Below are 17,624 nucleotides of genomic sequence, written 5' to 3'. Positions count from 1 at the left end.
GGCTAGTGATGAAAGGAGGGTCTAGCCCGTGGAACGCGTTTAATCAATGTCAGTGTTTATTATAACCACATATATTTACAAAAAACATTAACAGTGATTATTTCTGCTGGCAGCATCAGAGACCATTCTTCGTTTCCCAAATTCTCTTCAATAAGCATGCATTGTTGTTATAATCAGGAAAAAAAGGCAATTAAAACACAATTTTTTGTTGTTGTTGTAGATCCCGGTTCCTGATGATTCACTGAAACATGCAAATGCTGTCTCCACTGCTCAGTGGGCTCTGGGCCGAGGTCTTCTCTGTTTGGGTACCGTTAGCATGAAATATGCCATTTGGGACCCAGCAGGTAGTCGATACTCATTTCCTGAACAAAAATCTCAATGGTAACTGCTTCAGGTTTTAATTTCTTTGTGTAATGAAACATATTTTTCTTCTCCATGAATTCCTTTTTCTTACTTAGGTCCAAGTAATTCTTTTATCAATTTAATTGAATCCTCCCCAGATTTAGTCCTCTCCAAATTCTCATCAGAATTTCTCTTGAATGCTGAGTGGGGTTTAGGCAGGCCATCAGGAAGCCTTTCATCTGAGCTTCACACAACTCATGCCAGTAGGTGATATGGATGGGACTGAGTTGAGATCAAATCTTTTTAGGAGATAAATGAAGAACCAAGGGCCACAGTAACCTAGATTATATAAGGATTATAAAAGGAAACAGACGTTTCCAGAGAAATATCATATTTTAACTTGACACCCGTAGTGAAAAGAGTGATAGGTTGGTTTTTACCCATGTAAAGATACAGGGTTGTTGATGATTAAGTTTGGCCATTGCTGGGATGCCTGGGTGGCTCAATCAGTTAAGCGTCTGCTTTGGGCTCAGGTCATGATCTCAGGGTCCTGGGATTTAGCCCTATGTGGGGCTCCCTGCTCACTGGGGAGTTTGCTTCTCCTTCTCCCTCTGCCTCTCCCTACCGATTGTGCTCATGTACTCTGTCTCTCTCTTTCTCAAATAAATAAAATCTTAAAAAAAAAAAAAGTTTGGCCATTGCTATCATATGGTTCCTTTGATCTTAACTGAATATGTGAAATGGTCGGCCCATTTCACAAAAAAATGACATTAGCCCTTGGCGGCTGATGTATTTTAGTTCTTTTCTCACATTATTGATAAACGTAAGACTCTCTGTCCAGGAATCTGAATCTCAGGGGAAGTCCAAAAAGGATTCCGGCTGAGCCGCCTGAGGCAGGGCCCTATCTGTACAGAGCCCGATACTTTCAGTTCCTCCTTGGATCCTGTGATCTACAATAGGTTCCTCTTTGACTAAGATGTTCAAACTTTTAGACTCCTAACTAGGTCTTAAAAGGTGGTAGGCCAAGCTTGGGCCCAGGAGTAGGAGGCGGCCAGGGGTGGTAAGATGTGTGGAGGGTGGTCCTCTTGTTGATGGCGGCACAGGAAACATGGAGAAGGTAGAAGGATAAAGAAAAGCTCGGATGCTTGCACGTGTTGGTCAGGGTGGCTTCTGTCCTCTGTAACCCAAGATATCAGTTCACATGATGCCAAAGCAGGCCTGAGTTCCTCTCGGCCCCTGTTCCTGAGCCCCTGATCCTGGCAGGAGTGGGAGAAGTGCTGACATTCTCTGCCATGCTGTGGCCTCTCACACGATCATCTAGCCCCGAAGCAAAAGAGCTCTGACTTCTGCATCCTGCAGCAGCTCTCTCCAGATTGCTACAATGGTCCTCGTGAGGCTGACTGCAGACACCCTGTCTTTCCACCTTCTCTCTGCTCCCAGGCACTGGGACATAAACTTCTTCTCTCATCATTCAGACAACAAATGAATGAATAAACAAAAATCAAATCAGGCAAATCTCCTTGGCAGAGGCCAGCATCTCTGGGTTGCCAAACTTGCCCAGACATGCCTAAGCTGAGAAGTGAAGGTTGATCAAGCTCATATGTAAAGCCTGGGTCGTGAGGAAAATTCCAGCTAGTGAGGAGCATTGCTCTGACCCCTCCCACACCATGTTCCTGCAAAGAGCTGGTCTGGGGAAAACTCTGCTTGTTCAAAGATGATTCATCAAAAGGAAAATGCAAAGGATCTCTCCAGGCGCAGGAAAGGGAAAGGAAAAGCAAGTGGCAGACGTGAAACGCTTCCCAGGAAAATGCTGCCAGACAAAAGCTGTAGCCAAAGACCTGCAGGCATTTATTTACTTATTTTTTAAGATTTTATCTATTTATTTGACAGAGGGAGAGAGATCACAAGTAGGCAGAGAGGCAGGCAGAGAGAAAAGGGGAAAGCAGGGGGTGCCTGGGTGGCTCAGTGGGCTAAAGCCTCTGCCTTCAGCTCAGGTCATGATCTCAGGGTTCTGGGATTGAGCCCCGCATCAGGCTCTCTGCTCAGCAGGGAGCCTGCTTCTCCCCTCTCTCTGCCTGCTTCTCTGCCTACTTGTGATCTCTGTCTGCCAAATAAATAAATAAATAAAATTTAAAAAAGAAAAGAAAAGGGGGAAGCAGGCTGTGATTGTATTAGGAGACAGGGTCATTAGGGGTGTAATTAAGGTTCAGTGAGGTCATACTGATGTCCTTACAAAAAGAGGAAGAGACACCAAACCATGGATAATACTGAAGGCCATGTGAGCACCTGGTGAGAGAGTGGTCCCCTGCAAGCCAGGGACAGGGCTCTTACCAGAACATGAATTTGCCAGCACCAGGATGGTGGGCTTCCAGCCTCTGGAAGGGTGAAAAAGTAAATGTCTATTGTCTAAGGCACCCAGGCTGTGGTATTTTGTCACAGCAGCTCAAGCCGAGTACCGGCCCCTCAATGTGCTGTGCCTAGCGTGGGATCATCTCTCCTGGCGCTTCTTGAGTAATCATCAGGACAAGAGGGTTGGTGAGCCATATAAGCCTATTTTGAAGATTTGGGATTCTACCCTGACCATTCCTGGCCATGATGCTCTTCCCTCCTACCCTCTCTTAAAAGCAAGAAAGGGACCCAAAATTGGAGTGAGAGGACACAAACTTAATTGCTTTTCAGCTACCTGGATTTTCCTGTTGTCCTGAGATGGTCCTAGATCACAAAGATAATGGCCACTTGGTTGAGAGCCCTGCTCACTGAAGCCTCCTGCAGTGATCCACCCAGCTCTATAGTAGGTTTCTGTAAATTCTATAAAAATGCCCTTGTCACTCTTGCACTTGTCCCTTCTGGACAGAAGGTGTGGGAATGTGGTGGGGATGGCTGAAGGAAAGATGACAGTACAGGCACTAGAATGCCTTGTGCCAATTCTGTGGGGTAGAGGGAGAGCCATGCCCCCAGCGCCTCAGAGGAACAAGTCTCGGACCCCGGAGGGGCTGAGCTGTGAGTGCAGGGGTGCAATGACTGCATTCTCATCCACGAAACATGGCACAGTCACACAGTCTGCTTGGGCCTGGCGGCCCCTATGTCTCCCACCTGGCCTCCTGTCGGTCACGCATCCCTGCCTGCACACTATGGAAATAGGAAAACTCACAAGGTCATGGCCATTTCTGAAATACTCCTCTGGGCCTGATGCTCCAATAGCACTGGCAGACATGCTTCTGAATGTCCCCTTACATTGTTCAGACACCCAACTGGGACAACCTTCTTTTTCTACCTGACTGATACAAATTCACATGCTTCTCTTGAAGCCCAAGTGGTCTTGGGGGACGCCAGGTGTGGCAGTCAGAGACCTGTTTTATTTATTTATTTGACAGACAGAGATGACAAGCAGGCAGAGAGGCAGGCAGAGAGAGGAAGGAAAGCAGACTCCTCGCCAAGCAGAAAGCCCGATGCAGGGCTCGATCCCAGGACCCTGAGATCATGACCTGAGCCAAAGGCAGAGGCTTTAAGCCCCTGAGCCACCAAGGCACCCCCACCCCTTCATGTTCCTTAACCAAACTGATGTAATGGCCATCCAAGTCAAACAACAAAGCCCCAGTGCAATGACCTGTGCCCCTTTAAACTGTACCTTTGTGTGTGAGGGAGAAGGGCCCCAGAGTGTCTCTCCAGGGGCAGTCTGATGCTCAGCGGGGGAACCCCTTCCAAAGGTGCTTTCTTCCTTGGGTCTTCTGCTTCATTGCGAGATTAGTGCCAGCTACTCTATCCACAACGCTTGTGGACTTTCAAAAATTGTGGTAAAATCTACATAAGTAAAATCGATCACTGTAACCACTTTTAAGCATACACTTCAGCGGTATTAAGTACACTCACAATGTTGGGTAACCATCACCACTATCTATTTCCAGAACTTCTCCATCATCCCAAAGTGAAAGTCCATCCCTATTCCCTGTCCCCAGGCCCTGGTAACCTCTATTCTACTTTCTGTCGCTATGAGGGTCTCGTGGAAGCAGAATCATGTAGTATTTGTCCTTTTGTATCTTTCTGAGTTTGCTTAGCATACTGTTTTCAGGGTTCATTCGTGCTATGGTGTAGGTCAGAATTTCCCTCCTTCTGTGCTGGAATAATATTCTACAGCACATATATACTACATTTTGTTTTCATTGGTTCCTGTATTGTTTAGAGTTCTCTTTACCCCTTGGTGGTTAAGCCCCTGTTATCGTTAATAATCATTTATATTCAACTCTCCCTGTTAACATCGTGTAGTTTCTGTCTCCTGACCAGAGCCCTGACTGACACACTTGCCTTTGGAAAATGCCTTTCACTCATTCCATGTGACTTTGATGGGGCCAGTCATGGAGGCTGATTTCCCTCATCATGAACTGTACCGCCCCATCCCTATGATACAGTGATGGGCCCCAGGGCAGGCATATGACCCAACCAGTGCCAATCAGAATCACTCCCCAGGATCAACAGATGGAGATGGGGGAAACATATTTCCATAATGTTTGCCACACTGGGGTTCTTGGTGCTATGTTCCCAAACACGTGTAGAGGGTTAATCATGTGGTAGAAGAAACTGAGACTAATACACAAGGAAAAATAGAGATGGAGAGGTTTCTAATACGTCCAGAGGCAGTGCAGACTGCGAAGATGGTCAGAATTTAAGCAGGCGAGGGAGGAAATAAGAAGAGGAAGGGCAGCCAGAAAGAAGGTAGAGAAGCTGGTATCATGCCATCGTGATCACTGTGATATCATGAGAGGATTTTTTAGAAAGAAGGGAGGGGTGGCTCAGTTGGTTAAGCGTTTGACTCTTGGTTTCAGCTCAGGTCACAGTCTCATGGTTGTGGGATCGAGCCCAGTGTTGGGCTCTGCGCTCAGTGCAGAGTCTGCTTCAGATTCTCTCTCCCTCTCCTTCCCACTGGTAGACTCTCTCTCGCTTTAAGCATAAGTGTATGCTTAAATAAAATCTTAAAAAAATAAAATAAAACATGGGGGCTTAAGTGGGTAGGAGAAGAATAAATGAAACAGGGTGGGATTGGGAGGGAGACAAACCATAAGTGACTCTTAATCTCACAAAACAAACTGAGGGTTGCTGGGGGGAGGGGGGTTGAGAGAAGGGGGGTGGGGTTATGGACATTGGGGAGGGTATGTGCTATGGTGAGTGCTGTGAGGTGTGTAAACCTGGCGATTCACAGGCCTGTACCCCTGGGGATAAAAATATATGTTTATAAAAAATAAAAAATTAAAATAAAATAAAATAAAATAAAAGAGGGAACGGATAAGAGGAAAAAAAAAAAAAAAGGCTGGAAACCAGCCCCTGGATTGGGCCCTAGGCTGGGGCTGACTGGAGCAAGAACAGTGGAGCACTCTTTGTCTTCAGCACCCTCCGAAGCCCTGGGCTCCGGCCACCCCTGTTGTTCTCCAAACGTGCCATAGCCCTCCAGCTTCCCCAGCTCCTGCTCCTGACTGACTCTGTCCAGTTCAAGTCAAACTCAGCTCTTCGGAGAAGATCCCAGGGAGCTGATCAGGCAGTACTGTGTCTGCCCCTTTTACGGATTATTCAGTATATGCTGCTGGCTGTGCACCTCTGTCTCCTCTGCCAGCCTGTGGGCTCCCACGGAGTGGGGAAGCTTCAGCGGATGCATCTCTGCATTCCAACCACTCAGCACATGGCCTGGCGCTAATGGATCAGCCCCTGCCGGGGTGCACTCGCCACTCCTCCTGTTACAGGAGAGGGAGGTCTGGTTGCCATGGGGCTGAGAGAGCAACTTCTCCTCCTGCTGTCTTCAGGAGGAACAAATCACAGTAAGCTGACTGCACTTTGGCATCTGGCCAGTCAGGCTGATCTTGAGATGGCAGTGACACCTTTCCAGCTAAACAGATCTTTTCACCTTTTTCTTCCAGGCAGGTAAACTATGGAGTAACATCAAAGAATTTCCTTTCATCTGCCCCTGGGCGATTTAAAGTGCTTCTCATTTGCCAGCACCCCTCTCTGCTCTCATGCCAGATTCCTCCCCCCGCCCCTTCTGCCTTGTTGGTGAGATGTCACAGGCTGTTATGTGGCTTCTGCGAGGGACCCTGAGGAGGCAGGCAGCTGTGCTAGCCCATGTTCTGGTCCTGCTTCCTTATCCTTTCTGCCTAAGACGTGGGCCTAAAGCTTGGTGATGTGGGAAACAAAGGTTGAAGAAAAAGTATTAACTTTCCTTACTTGTCCACTGACAAGTCCTTGAAATAGGCAGAGTGACCTTCCTCTAGCAACACAGCTGCCTTTATGTTAATACTTTGTTAAGGGCAAAAGCAATCTTAGCCCACCCCCCCAGAATCCTGTAAGTCTACTTTAACATATAAAAACTCTTTTAGAAATTTCCTTTATCTCTAAACCGTCAAGATACATGTTGGCAATCATCCCCCAAGTATATGGCCCACTGATATATACATCTGAAGGGTCTCATGACTAAGGAATTTTTTTAAAAAGGATTTTATTTATCTGACAGAGAGAGAGAGAGAGAGCACAACCAGTGGGAGCGGTAGGCAGGGGGAGAGGGAGAAGCAGGCTCCCTCACAGAGCAGGCAGCCCGATGTGGGGCTTGATCCCAGAATCTCGGAATCATGACCTGAGCTGAAGGCAGCTGCCCAACCAGCTGAGCCACCCAGGCACCCCTAAGGTTTTATGAGAGGGTAATGAATGACCTTTTCCCAACAATAGCTAGCCACCTCAAGGTCCTGGAAACCTTGCTTCCAAAATTCCTTAGAGACTTAGGCTATCCCTAACCCCCTCCCAATTTGAAAGTATATAATGAATGGGCCACTCCTCATGACCCCAGTGCAGCTCTTTCTGCCTACAGGTCCTATCCCTGTGCTTTAATAAAACCACCTTTTCACACCAAAGATGTCTCAGGAATTCCTTCTTGGCCGTTGGCCTCGAAACCTCATGTCTTTCCTACATCACTCAGTGCTTCATCAACCATCCGAGATGTCAGCCCCAACATCCTCAAGTCTTGAGTCTGCCCTGGATTTCTCATCTTTGAGCTTCTTTGTAGATGGCTGAAAAAGAGCACTGTGTTGTTCTGTGTCTGTTTTTCACATCTCTGTGACTTACAGACAAATGCAAGTCCTAACTGATATCCCAGCCTCTGCTTCTAGGCCATCCAGAGGTGTTTCATTCTTGAGCCTGGCCTCCAGGCTCCTGTTGTCCCCCAACACATGTGCTGTCACTCAGGCCAGCCTGAATGGGATCTTGTTTGTATCCAATAACCCTTCCCAGTAGAAGGCATATGCTAGGTATAACGGGGAAATGGAGATGAAAGAAAACGCTCCAGGTATGAATATGTGCCGAGGCCAAAGGTGGATGGCCATCCCTCTTGTGAGTTAGTAAGGCTGGAACATACAGTGCATGGGCAGTGAGGCTGGGAGGCACGTCACAGGGACACTGGGCTTTATCCGAAAATACTGGGGTTTGCTGGGACTGCTGTAACAAAGTTCCCCAAGTTGGGTGACTTAACACAAATGTATCGTCTCCCCGGTCTGGAGCTGGAAGTGTTGGCAGGGCCCTGCTCCTCCAGAAGGTTCCAGGGGAGTATCTTCCAGCTTCTGGCAGCTGTGGGTGTCACCTGGCTTCTGGCAGCATGATTCCAACCTCTGCTTCTGTCTTCCCTTTGTGTCTGTGTCCAAATTCCCCTCATTTTATAAAGACACTGGTCATATTGCAATAAGGGTCCGCCCTACTCCCATACGAACTCATGTCATTATATTTGCACTGACCCCCTTGTTCCAAATAAGGTCACATTCTGAGGTGGCCCGGTCTTTCGGAGGGCCATAGTTCAAACCACAACCCGAAGTGTGGTTTGAACTATGGAGACTTGGCATTCTGCTGGAGACCTGTCAGGCTAGGAGTAACACCTAGCTCTGGGGAGCCTTTTGTTTGTCTGTTTTTGCCTGTCTTGTCTTTCTAGTTTATATAAGCTTCCTCCTTCCCATCAAACTGGCAAAGCCAGAGCCCCACTAATATTTACTGACTGACCCACCTCTCTCTGCAGGAGAGGCACAGCCCGAATGACTTCTCATAGGGCTAAGAAGGCCTTGGAGGCCTTCCCTGTGCTCACCATCTTGGGGTAGGGTCTCTCATGCCCGGAACTCTGGCTCCTTCCTGCTCAGAAAGCCTCTGAAGGCTGGGCCTACAGGGAGGGACACAGAGGACGCCGTGCCTGAGTGCTGCTTCGTGGGGAACTGCTTCCCTCTGCTGGACAGAAGCAAACCAGCTCTCCTTCCACTTCTTAGGGATTTGTGCCTCCAAGTCACAATTTCATAAACCCATAATAAGAGTGGGAAGGGGCCAGACGTCAGCGGGTCCAGTCCCCTTTGTTGTTCAGAAAGGAAGGCTGAAGCCAGAGAGGGAAAAGGCCTATATTGAAGGCCACAGAGAGAGTTAGGGGAGAAGATGGGATTAGACACGAGCTTCCTCCCTCCCACACCAAGGTCTGGAATTCTAGAATTCCTAGAATTCTAGAGGCATAGGCTGGACGAAAAGTGGAGTGGGGCTCCTGGGACTCCTACATAAACCGTAGCTTGGAGGACAAATGGCAGGAGAAGAAGTCAAAAGAGAGAGGTATGTACCTCACTCCAAGTAGGCACATGAGAAAGCTGAAGAGATACTGGCCCAGAGAAGTGTACCTGGACCACCTGTCAATCCATTCACTTGGGATAATTACCCATCAGCCTGTGTGAGTGATCCCAGCACAGCCCAACTTCACAGTCCTAAAAAGTTGTGTATTAACAGAACTTCTGTAAATCAAACGCTGTCTTCACTCTCTCGCTCCTTCTCCCATGTCCTGGGTATCTTTACCATCTTTCTCATAGCTGGCCTATGGCAGTAGAGCAGCTCGGGCAAGCTTACTGCTCTAACAAATAGACCAGAACATGTCACACCTCAAATTCGATAGAAATTTATTTTTCACTCACGTCAATGGTTCAAACAGCTTAACAGGAAAAGGCGGGGGCAGCAATGGGCTCTGGTCACATAGTCACTCAGGGACCAGGGTCTGCCATCTTTAACATGTGGACACAAACATCCAGCCGACAGACAGGAAAGGGCATGGAGGATGGCACACGGGAGTTCTTCTAGGCTGGACTGGGAAGTAGCGTGTGGCAAATTCAATCATGTTGCATTGGCTGGAACTCAAAGGATCCAGAAGGGACAAGACAAAAATAAACCTAAACCTGGGTTAAATGTTGATCTAATGAGGGGGGAGCATCATGAGAATATGACTCCTAGAACTCTTTACTTTGGGGAGTGTCACTGACTGAGGACCCCAACTGCTGCCCTTGGAAACCTGTGCCAGTGCTGGTGCAGAGGCAGGCCTTCTGTAGGCTGCTCCCTGCCAGTGACCGAGTGTAGCCCCCACACCACGGCAGATGGTTCCTATGAGTACAGGGGGCTCTCGTGTTGTCAACTGGGTTCCAGAACTCCCCTACGGCTTTGCTGAAGCTTCCTGAGACTACTTGGCAGGCTAGGATGCTACACTCCGCTGTTATTCCGTCGCCTTTACTTGGGTCGGACTGGCACCATGATCTGGTGGTTCTCCTGGCCTCCCTGATTCCTCCCTACTTCATTTTCCCTAAGAAAATCCTGGTGCACTTAATCCTGAATGGTGTCTGCATCTTGGAGGACCCAGTCGAACATAGGAGTCCGCTCTCTGATATTGACTACTCCCAACTCCACTGGGGGCATTTGGTGCAGGTGGTGAAGACAGATAAGACTTGTTGAACAAAAGATGTTCTGGGTACACCCAGAACTTGCTTGTGTCATATAGAGGTACCAGGGGTTAAGCTATAGCACGCTTTTTCAGGGGACAAAATTTGACTCGGAATTGTCTCCACGCTCAGCTGGGTGACTCCTTCCCACATTTCCCCAGCAGGATTGCTCTTCAGTTCTTCACGGGGGCTTTTCCAGACTGTCCCTACCCTCCCCAACATCATAGCCATGGAATAATTCCCCTTGCAGGCAACAAATGACTTTGCCTCCCCCTTCCCAGAAAACCAAACACTAACAGAAGGCAAGTTCCTTAAGTGCATGCAGTGTCTGTCTCTACTTTATCTGTCTTCTTCTCCTGCCTTCCCTCACCATATTCTTTGTTAGGTCTAATTCATATCCCGTTTTACGAATCCCTGAGGCAGGGAGGCTGATTCTTCCTGCTTTTCTCCATACCAGGAAATGACACCACAATCTAGCCATTTGCTCAGGCTCCCAATATCCACAAGTCCATCTTTGTGATTTTCTTTTCTGACGCTCCTTCTTCCTCTAACACGACAAATCCATCAGCATGTCTGATTTGCTTTACCTTCCAGGTACTTTCTGAAACCAGCCCATCTCAGCATGTCCACTGTTGTTCCTCTGACCCAGAAATTTAACTGGGAGTTAGAAAAACCTCTTAACTGCTTTCCCTGTCCCCATTCTTGTCTCATTCCAGCTCAATGTCCACAAATAGCCAGAATGATCATCTTAAAACAGGCGTCAGACCATTTACTCCCCTGCTTAAAATGCTTCAGCAACTCCCCACTGCAGATGAAAATAATTAACATTTTTAAAATCATGATCTACAAGATCTATACGATTTGGACTTTGCAGACTTCTCTGATCTTATTTCATATCTTTCTCCTTGTTATTAACAACATTCCAGACACATGGGTTTTTCTACTATTCTTTATGCAAGCCAAGTAGGTTCCTACCTGGGGGCCTTTGCACATGCCATAACTGCAAATTTTCTTGATATCTTGTTATCTCTATATCCTAGATCAAAAGTTGCCTCCTTGGAGAGGCCAGACCACCTATCTAAAGACTAGCCCCACCTCATATCATGCTTTACCAAATTTCTCTGCTTTATTATTATTGTTATTGTTGTTATTATTTTCTTTTTAAAGAGGGAAGGAGAGAGAGAGAGACAGAATCTCAAGCAGGCTCCACACCCAGCATGGAGTCTGTTGTGGGGCTTGATCTCACGACTCTGAGATCATGACCTGAGTTGAAATGAAGAGTTGGACACTTCACTGACTGAGCCACCTAGGCACCCCTCCCTGCTTTATTATTTTTAGAGTCCTTATCACTATCTGAAACTATTATTAACCAGCTTATTTTTTTCAAACATTTTACTTATTTTATTTTAGAGAGAAAGAGAGGGAGAGAGAGAATGAGGAGGGGCAGGGGCAGATGGAGAGGAAAAGGCAGAGAATCTCAAGAAGTCTCCGGGCTCAACACAGAGCCCAACCGCACAACCCTGAGATCATGACCTGAGCCGAAATCAAGAATTGGATGCTTAACTGATTGAGCCACCCAGGTACCCCTTATTTTTAAATAAAAAACAGCTTATTTTTATATCGCCGAAATCAAGAATTGGATGCTTAACTGATTGAGCCACCCAGGTACCCATTTATTTTAAATAAAAAACAGCTTATTTTTATATCGCCGAAATCAAGAATTGGATGCTTAACTGATTGAGCCACCCAGGTACCCATTTATTTTATAATATAAGCTCCTTGTGAATAGGAGGTTTTGTACATTGCTGTTCCTCCAGTGCCTAGAACAATGGTTGGCACATAGTAGGTGCTTGGTAAATGTTTACTGAATAACTATGTGACAGGTGCCAGGGCTCTTAAGCATTACAAAAGTTTCAGGGGGACACAATCTTACCACTGTGACATTCCCTGTCCAAATTCTTGGATGTACCTTGAAGGCCAACAGTATGGTCACTTTTGTGCTAAGCTGTGAGAATTTCCAGCACTTGGATCCAGCCCTCCTAGGGGTGCCAGAGTAACCGCCACTCACTGAGACTCTGGCACTATGACCACATGGTATTGGGAACATTTCTTCTGGATCCATCTTGCTACTCCAGTTGCTTCTGCTTCTCACCGTACAAGCCCCTAAGTGGGTATCTTCTCCTGACTCCTAATTTAACGGTTTTAGAAGATTTAATCTTCCCTTACCTATGCCTTGGGGATCAAAGAGGGAAGGGAAGAGAAGCCATTCTCTTTCCTCCCAATGTCCATGTCAGTGAAATCAAAACAGAAATTAATCTTACAATAAATTATCCTGCCTTAGCCACTAGTATCACTAAGGTTTCAAGGGAACTTACCTCCTTGTTGTTGGAGAACAGAAGCTGAAACAAATCTTTGCTAAGGGAGGCTAGAAGTTGAGGCAAAACTTTGTTAACAGTTCAGGGTCTAGAAAGGAGAGTCAGTGCCAGAGAATTCTGGAAGCCAGACCATGTGGGTCACAGGCCAGGTTCACTTACTCTGGATTTAGAATCTTCCTCAGGGCACCTCTGTGCTTTAGCCTCTGCTGTAGCAGCCTGGACCTAAGGGAAAAAGACCCAGAAAATCAAGCTATGGAGTTTTCTGCTTCTTAGGTAAAGGGGTAAATGTTAGTTGAATATGACAGGTGCCTAGCTTTTCTGTTGTAAGGAGATTCAGGGAGTATATTATTATTCTCACTGCAGTGGCAATCACTGTCAAAGCCTCAAAAGGTCCCCTGAAGGCCAGCAGTCTGGTCACTCATTTCTCAAGAGAAGGGACTGTACAACTAGTTCAGGGAAGAACCCTGTATTAGTTATCCATTGCTGTGTAACATATTACCCCCAAACCTGGCAGCTTAAAAAGCCACAAACATTATCTCACAGTTTCTATATGTCAGAAAATTGGAAGCAGTCCAGCTAGGTGGTTCTGGATCAGGGCCGTCCATAAGGTTAGATGCAAGACCTTGATTGGGGCTGCAGTCATCTGAAGGCTGGATTGGGGATGGAAGGCATGACGCCTAGGTGGTCCACTCACATGGCTTATGGCAGGAGGACTCAGCCCCCAAAAGCCCTTGGCACTGATCATAAAAAAGCCTGAATGGCTATATTAATATGAGAACACTTAGTTTTAAAGATAAGAGGTATATTTAGAGATGAAGATGAACATTTCATAATAACAAAAGTGTCATTTGGCAAAAAGATGTAACAATTTTAAATGTGTATATGCCTAACAAAGTCAAAATACATGAAGCAAACATGACAGAATGAAAGGTAGAAAGAGACAAATTCACTATCAGAGATTTTAACAACCTCTCTCAGTTATTGATAGAACTAGACAAAAAAGTAGTAATCTATCAACCACCTTTCTAACTGACCCTTATAAAATACTAGGCACAACAAATGCATAGTAAATTTTTTTTTTTTTAAGTACTCATGGAGCATTCACCAAGGTACTGCCATATGCTGGGTCACAAAATTTACTTAAGTCAATAAATTTCAAATGCTTTTCTCTGACTACATGGGAATTAAGCTAGAAAGCAACAATAAAAATAACAGTATATGCTTAAAGTTTTCGAATATTTGAAATAACTTATTTGGTTTCAAATATTTAGGAATGAATTCCATTCTTTTTTTCTTTAAAGATTTTATTTATTTGAGAGAGAGAGAGTATGAGTAAGAGGAGGGGGAGGTGGGAGGGAGAGGGAGAAGCAGGCTCCCCATTGAGCAGGCAGTCTGCTGTGGGGCTCCATTCCAGGACCCTGGGGTCATGACCTGAGCTGAAGAGAGGTGCTTAACCAACTGAGCCATCTATGTGCCTCTAAACAACACTCTTCTTGATAACTAATGGGTCAAAGAAGAAATCACACAAGGAATTAGAAAGCATTTTAAACTACATGAAAATGAAAACACAATGTATCCAAATTTTGGGGATTCAACTAAAGGGAAAATCTATATTTAAAGGTTTTTTTTTAAGAAAAGAAAAAGGTTTACAAGAAATCATCTAAGTTTCTACCTTGAGAAGCTAGAAAAAGAAGAGCAGTTTAAACCCAAATTAAGTAGAAGGAAAAAATTATAAAGTAGAAATCAAAGGAATAGAGCATAGACAAAACAATAGAGAATATTAACAAAGTCAAAAGTTAGATGTTTGAAAAATTGATAAATTGGTAAACATTTAGCAAGACTGATCAAGGAAAAAAAGACAGCAAGAGGGAAAAAAAACCCTAATTACTGATAACAGGAGTGAAATACAGGACTTTACTCCAGACCCTGAATGTATTTAAAGAATAATATTGGATGTTATGAGCAAGGTTATACAAGATGACGTAGATTTTACAGCTAGGCAAGTAAAAAAAAAAAAAGCATAAAGATTGGAAAGGAATAAGTAAAACTGATTCTATATACAAATCACATGATTATTAATGTAGAAAATCCCAAAAAATCGACCAAAAAAAAAAAAAAGACACCTAAAAACCCAACTACTAAAATTAGTAAATGAAAGATCACTAGCAACAAACCACTGGAAAACAAAATAACACTCAGAATTAACAAGTAAAATACTTAAAAATAAACTTAACAAAAGAGGGGTGTCTGGGTGGTTCAATGGGTTAGGCTTCTGCCTTTGGCTCAGGTCATGATCTCAGGGTCCTAGGACTGAGCCCCATATTGGGCTCTCTGCTCAGCAGGGAGCCTGTTTCCCCCTTTCTCTCTGCCTGCCTCTCTGCATACTTGTGATCTCTTTCTGTTAAATAAATAAATAAAAATCTTAAAAAAAAATTTAATAAAAGACATCCAAAGCCTATATTGTTAAGCCATCACTTTCCCTGAAGTTGACCTATGGAATCACAATCTCAGCAGGTATTTTTTTTTAACTGAGAAGTCAACTTTAAAATTTACACAGAAATGGAAAGGACCTGGAATAGTTAAAAACAATTCTGAAAAAGAAGGAAAGGTGGAAAATGTCTATTATCTGACTTCAAGACTTACTCTAAAGCAATAGTAATCAAGAAAGTGTGATATTGGCATAAAGGTTGATAGATGCATTACTTGAACAGAATAGAGATCACAGAAATAGCCTCACGTTACATAGTCAATTTATTTTCAACAAAGGCACCATAACTAATCAAAGGTGAAACAAATATTGTGAGCTTTTTTTCCTTCTAACAATTGGTGTTGGGGAAGGTGGTGGAGGAGGACCTTAAGCTTGGCCTGTTCCATGCCTATGCCCTTGCTGTGGGGATCACACTCACAGCAGCCTAAACGACCCCCGCCAATAATCTGAAGACTGGCAGAACAAACTTCACAACTAAAGGTTGAGAAGAGGTCACATCAAAGAAGGTAGGAAGGGTAAAGATGCAGTCTGGGAGCAAAATGGACCATAGCCATCTGTGGTGGGGAGGAAGCTAGTGGCATGGAGAAGGGTAGAAAACAGACTATCTATCACACCAGAGAGCCCATAAACAGGGAGAATGAATCCCTATAACATCTGCCTTTGAAAGCCAGAGGGGCCAGTTTCATGAGTTCTTTCAACCAGCAGGATTTAAAGCCTAGAATATTAAAAATCTGCAGGCTCAGCTCTGGGAGAGACTGGAGGGGGTTAGGAAGTAGAATCCTTATCCTTAAAGAGATTCCTTGACAGTCTATGCAGATACAGCACAGACACAGCAGTCTGACAAATGCTGGGTGTAGACCAGATGAGAGGGAGAGTGATTTGCTTATCTCAGAGTGTGGCCCTGAGAGACAGGGATCACCACTGGGAGACCCCTCTAGGAACAAATGAGCTGGCAGGCATTATTTCTCCCATGCACCTCAGCATAAACAATGGCCACATGCAGAAAGCAGCATCTCAACAAAACTCTTTACACTGCCCTAAACCCTGCCCCCCATGCATCAGGGATCCATCCTTTCCAGTCATGCTCACTTCGGTCTAGGCACTGCGGGACTCTCCCACAGAAGAACTGCAAATCCTGCCAACACCACATCTCTAGGACTTGTGCATTTTGCAGGACCACAGTTCCAGTGGCAGTGGGGGTATACCTAGTTTCACAAGCAGACCACCCACACAAGGTGTTAAAATGTACCCCACCCATCCTGGGGACTAAACACTGCTCGCAATAGGCAAAGAGAGCCTCTGCAAACAACTGGACTGAAGGAGAAACAGGCCAAGACTCAACAGCAGAGTGCAGGCGACACACGTAGTAGATACTCCCTGAAGTGCCAGGCCTCTTCACTACAGGGGAGGAACAGGGGACACTACACTGCAGGACATACTTCAGGACCTCTTGTTCATAAGGCTGTTATTGTTAAGAGCAAAAAAAAAAAAAGAAAAAAAAGTAGCTGACTTTACTAACACACAGAAACAAACAGAAAAAGTCAGACAAAATGAAGAGACTGAGAAATATCTCTCAAATGAAAGAACAGGACCAAACCACAGTAAGAGACACAAAGTGTAATGAATGTAAGTAATACGCCTGACAGAAATTTAAAGTAATGGTCATAAAGATATTGGACCTAAGAAAAGATTGGGAAACATCAGTGAGATCCTTAACACAGAGATAAAAGAAAAAAAGAACCAATCAGAGATCAAGAACACAATAAATGAAATAAGAAATACACTTGAGGGAATAAGTAGCAAGCTAGAAGAAGAGGAATGAATTAATGAACTGGAAGACAGAGAAATGGAAAGTAACCAAGCTGAGCAAAGGAGAGGAAAGAAAATCATGCAATTTGAGAATAGTCTTAGGGAACAACAACAAATGAAACCCAAACCCAGCAAAAGGAAGAAATAATAGAGATTAGAACAAAAATAGATGATACAGAAACTTAAAAATAAATAGGGTATCTGGGTGTCTCAGTCGGTTAAGCATCTGCCTTCGGCTCAGGTCATGATCCTAGGGTCCTGGGATTGAGTCCCTGCATCAGGCTTCCTGCTCAGCAGGGAGCCTGCTTCTCCTTCTACACTTCCCCCTCTGCTTACTCTCCCTCTCTCTCAATGAGTAAAATCTCAAAAAAATAAAAAAAATCTCATTTACAATTGTACAAAAACAACAAAATGTCTAGGAATAAACTTAACCAAAGAGGTGAGAGACATAAACAAAACAAAACAACAAAACAAAAAACCCAGAGGTGAAAGACTGAAAAACTATAAAACAATGATGGAAGAAATTCAAGACAATGCAAAGAAATGGAATGACATTCCATGCTCATGGGTTGCAAGAACAAATGTTGTTAAAATGTCCATACTACCCAGAGAAATATACACATTTAATGCAATCCCTATTAAAATATCAACAATGTTTTTCACATTATGGAATAAGCAATCCTAAAATTTGTATGGAATCACAAAAGACTCTGAATAGCCAAAGCAATCTGGAAAAAGAAAAGCAAAGCTGGAGGCATCAGAATTCTAGACTTTAAGTTATATTACAAAGTGGTAGTAATCAAAACAGTATGATACTGGCATAAAAATAAACACATAGATCAATATAGTAGAACAAAAAAT

The 17,624-nt window shown here is 44.7% G+C and overlaps 1 long non-coding RNA gene across 6 annotated transcripts in view; it reads right to left on the bottom strand.

Annotated features, from left to right (window-relative positions):
• LOC116568580 overlaps positions 1–17,624 on the bottom strand; it is a 29,073-nt gene that overhangs the window by 8,126 nt on the left and 3,323 nt on the right. Inside the window, exons 3-5 of one of the 6 annotated variants that reach the window (XR_004276685.1) lie at positions 12,626–12,688; positions 3,971–4,143; positions 238–681 (exon numbers count right to left, since the gene is read on the bottom strand). This is a non-coding gene — a long non-coding RNA (uncharacterized LOC116568580). Of the gene's footprint in view, positions 1–237; positions 682–1,103; positions 1,599–1,750; positions 1,754–3,970; positions 4,144–12,625; positions 12,689–17,624 lie in introns of those variants that run through there. The other 5 variants (XR_004276684.1, XR_004276686.1, XR_004276687.1 and 2 more) reach the window with 5 other exon arrangements.

Source organism: Mustela erminea, chromosome 11, assembly GCF_009829155.1.
Source record: "Mustela erminea isolate mMusErm1 chromosome 11, mMusErm1.Pri, whole genome shotgun sequence".
NCBI classification, from domain to species: Eukaryota; Metazoa; Chordata; class Mammalia; order Carnivora; family Mustelidae; genus Mustela; species Mustela erminea.
The sequence above is the reverse complement of the archived record's forward strand: the minus strand, read 5'-3'. Positions and strand labels throughout refer to the sequence as shown.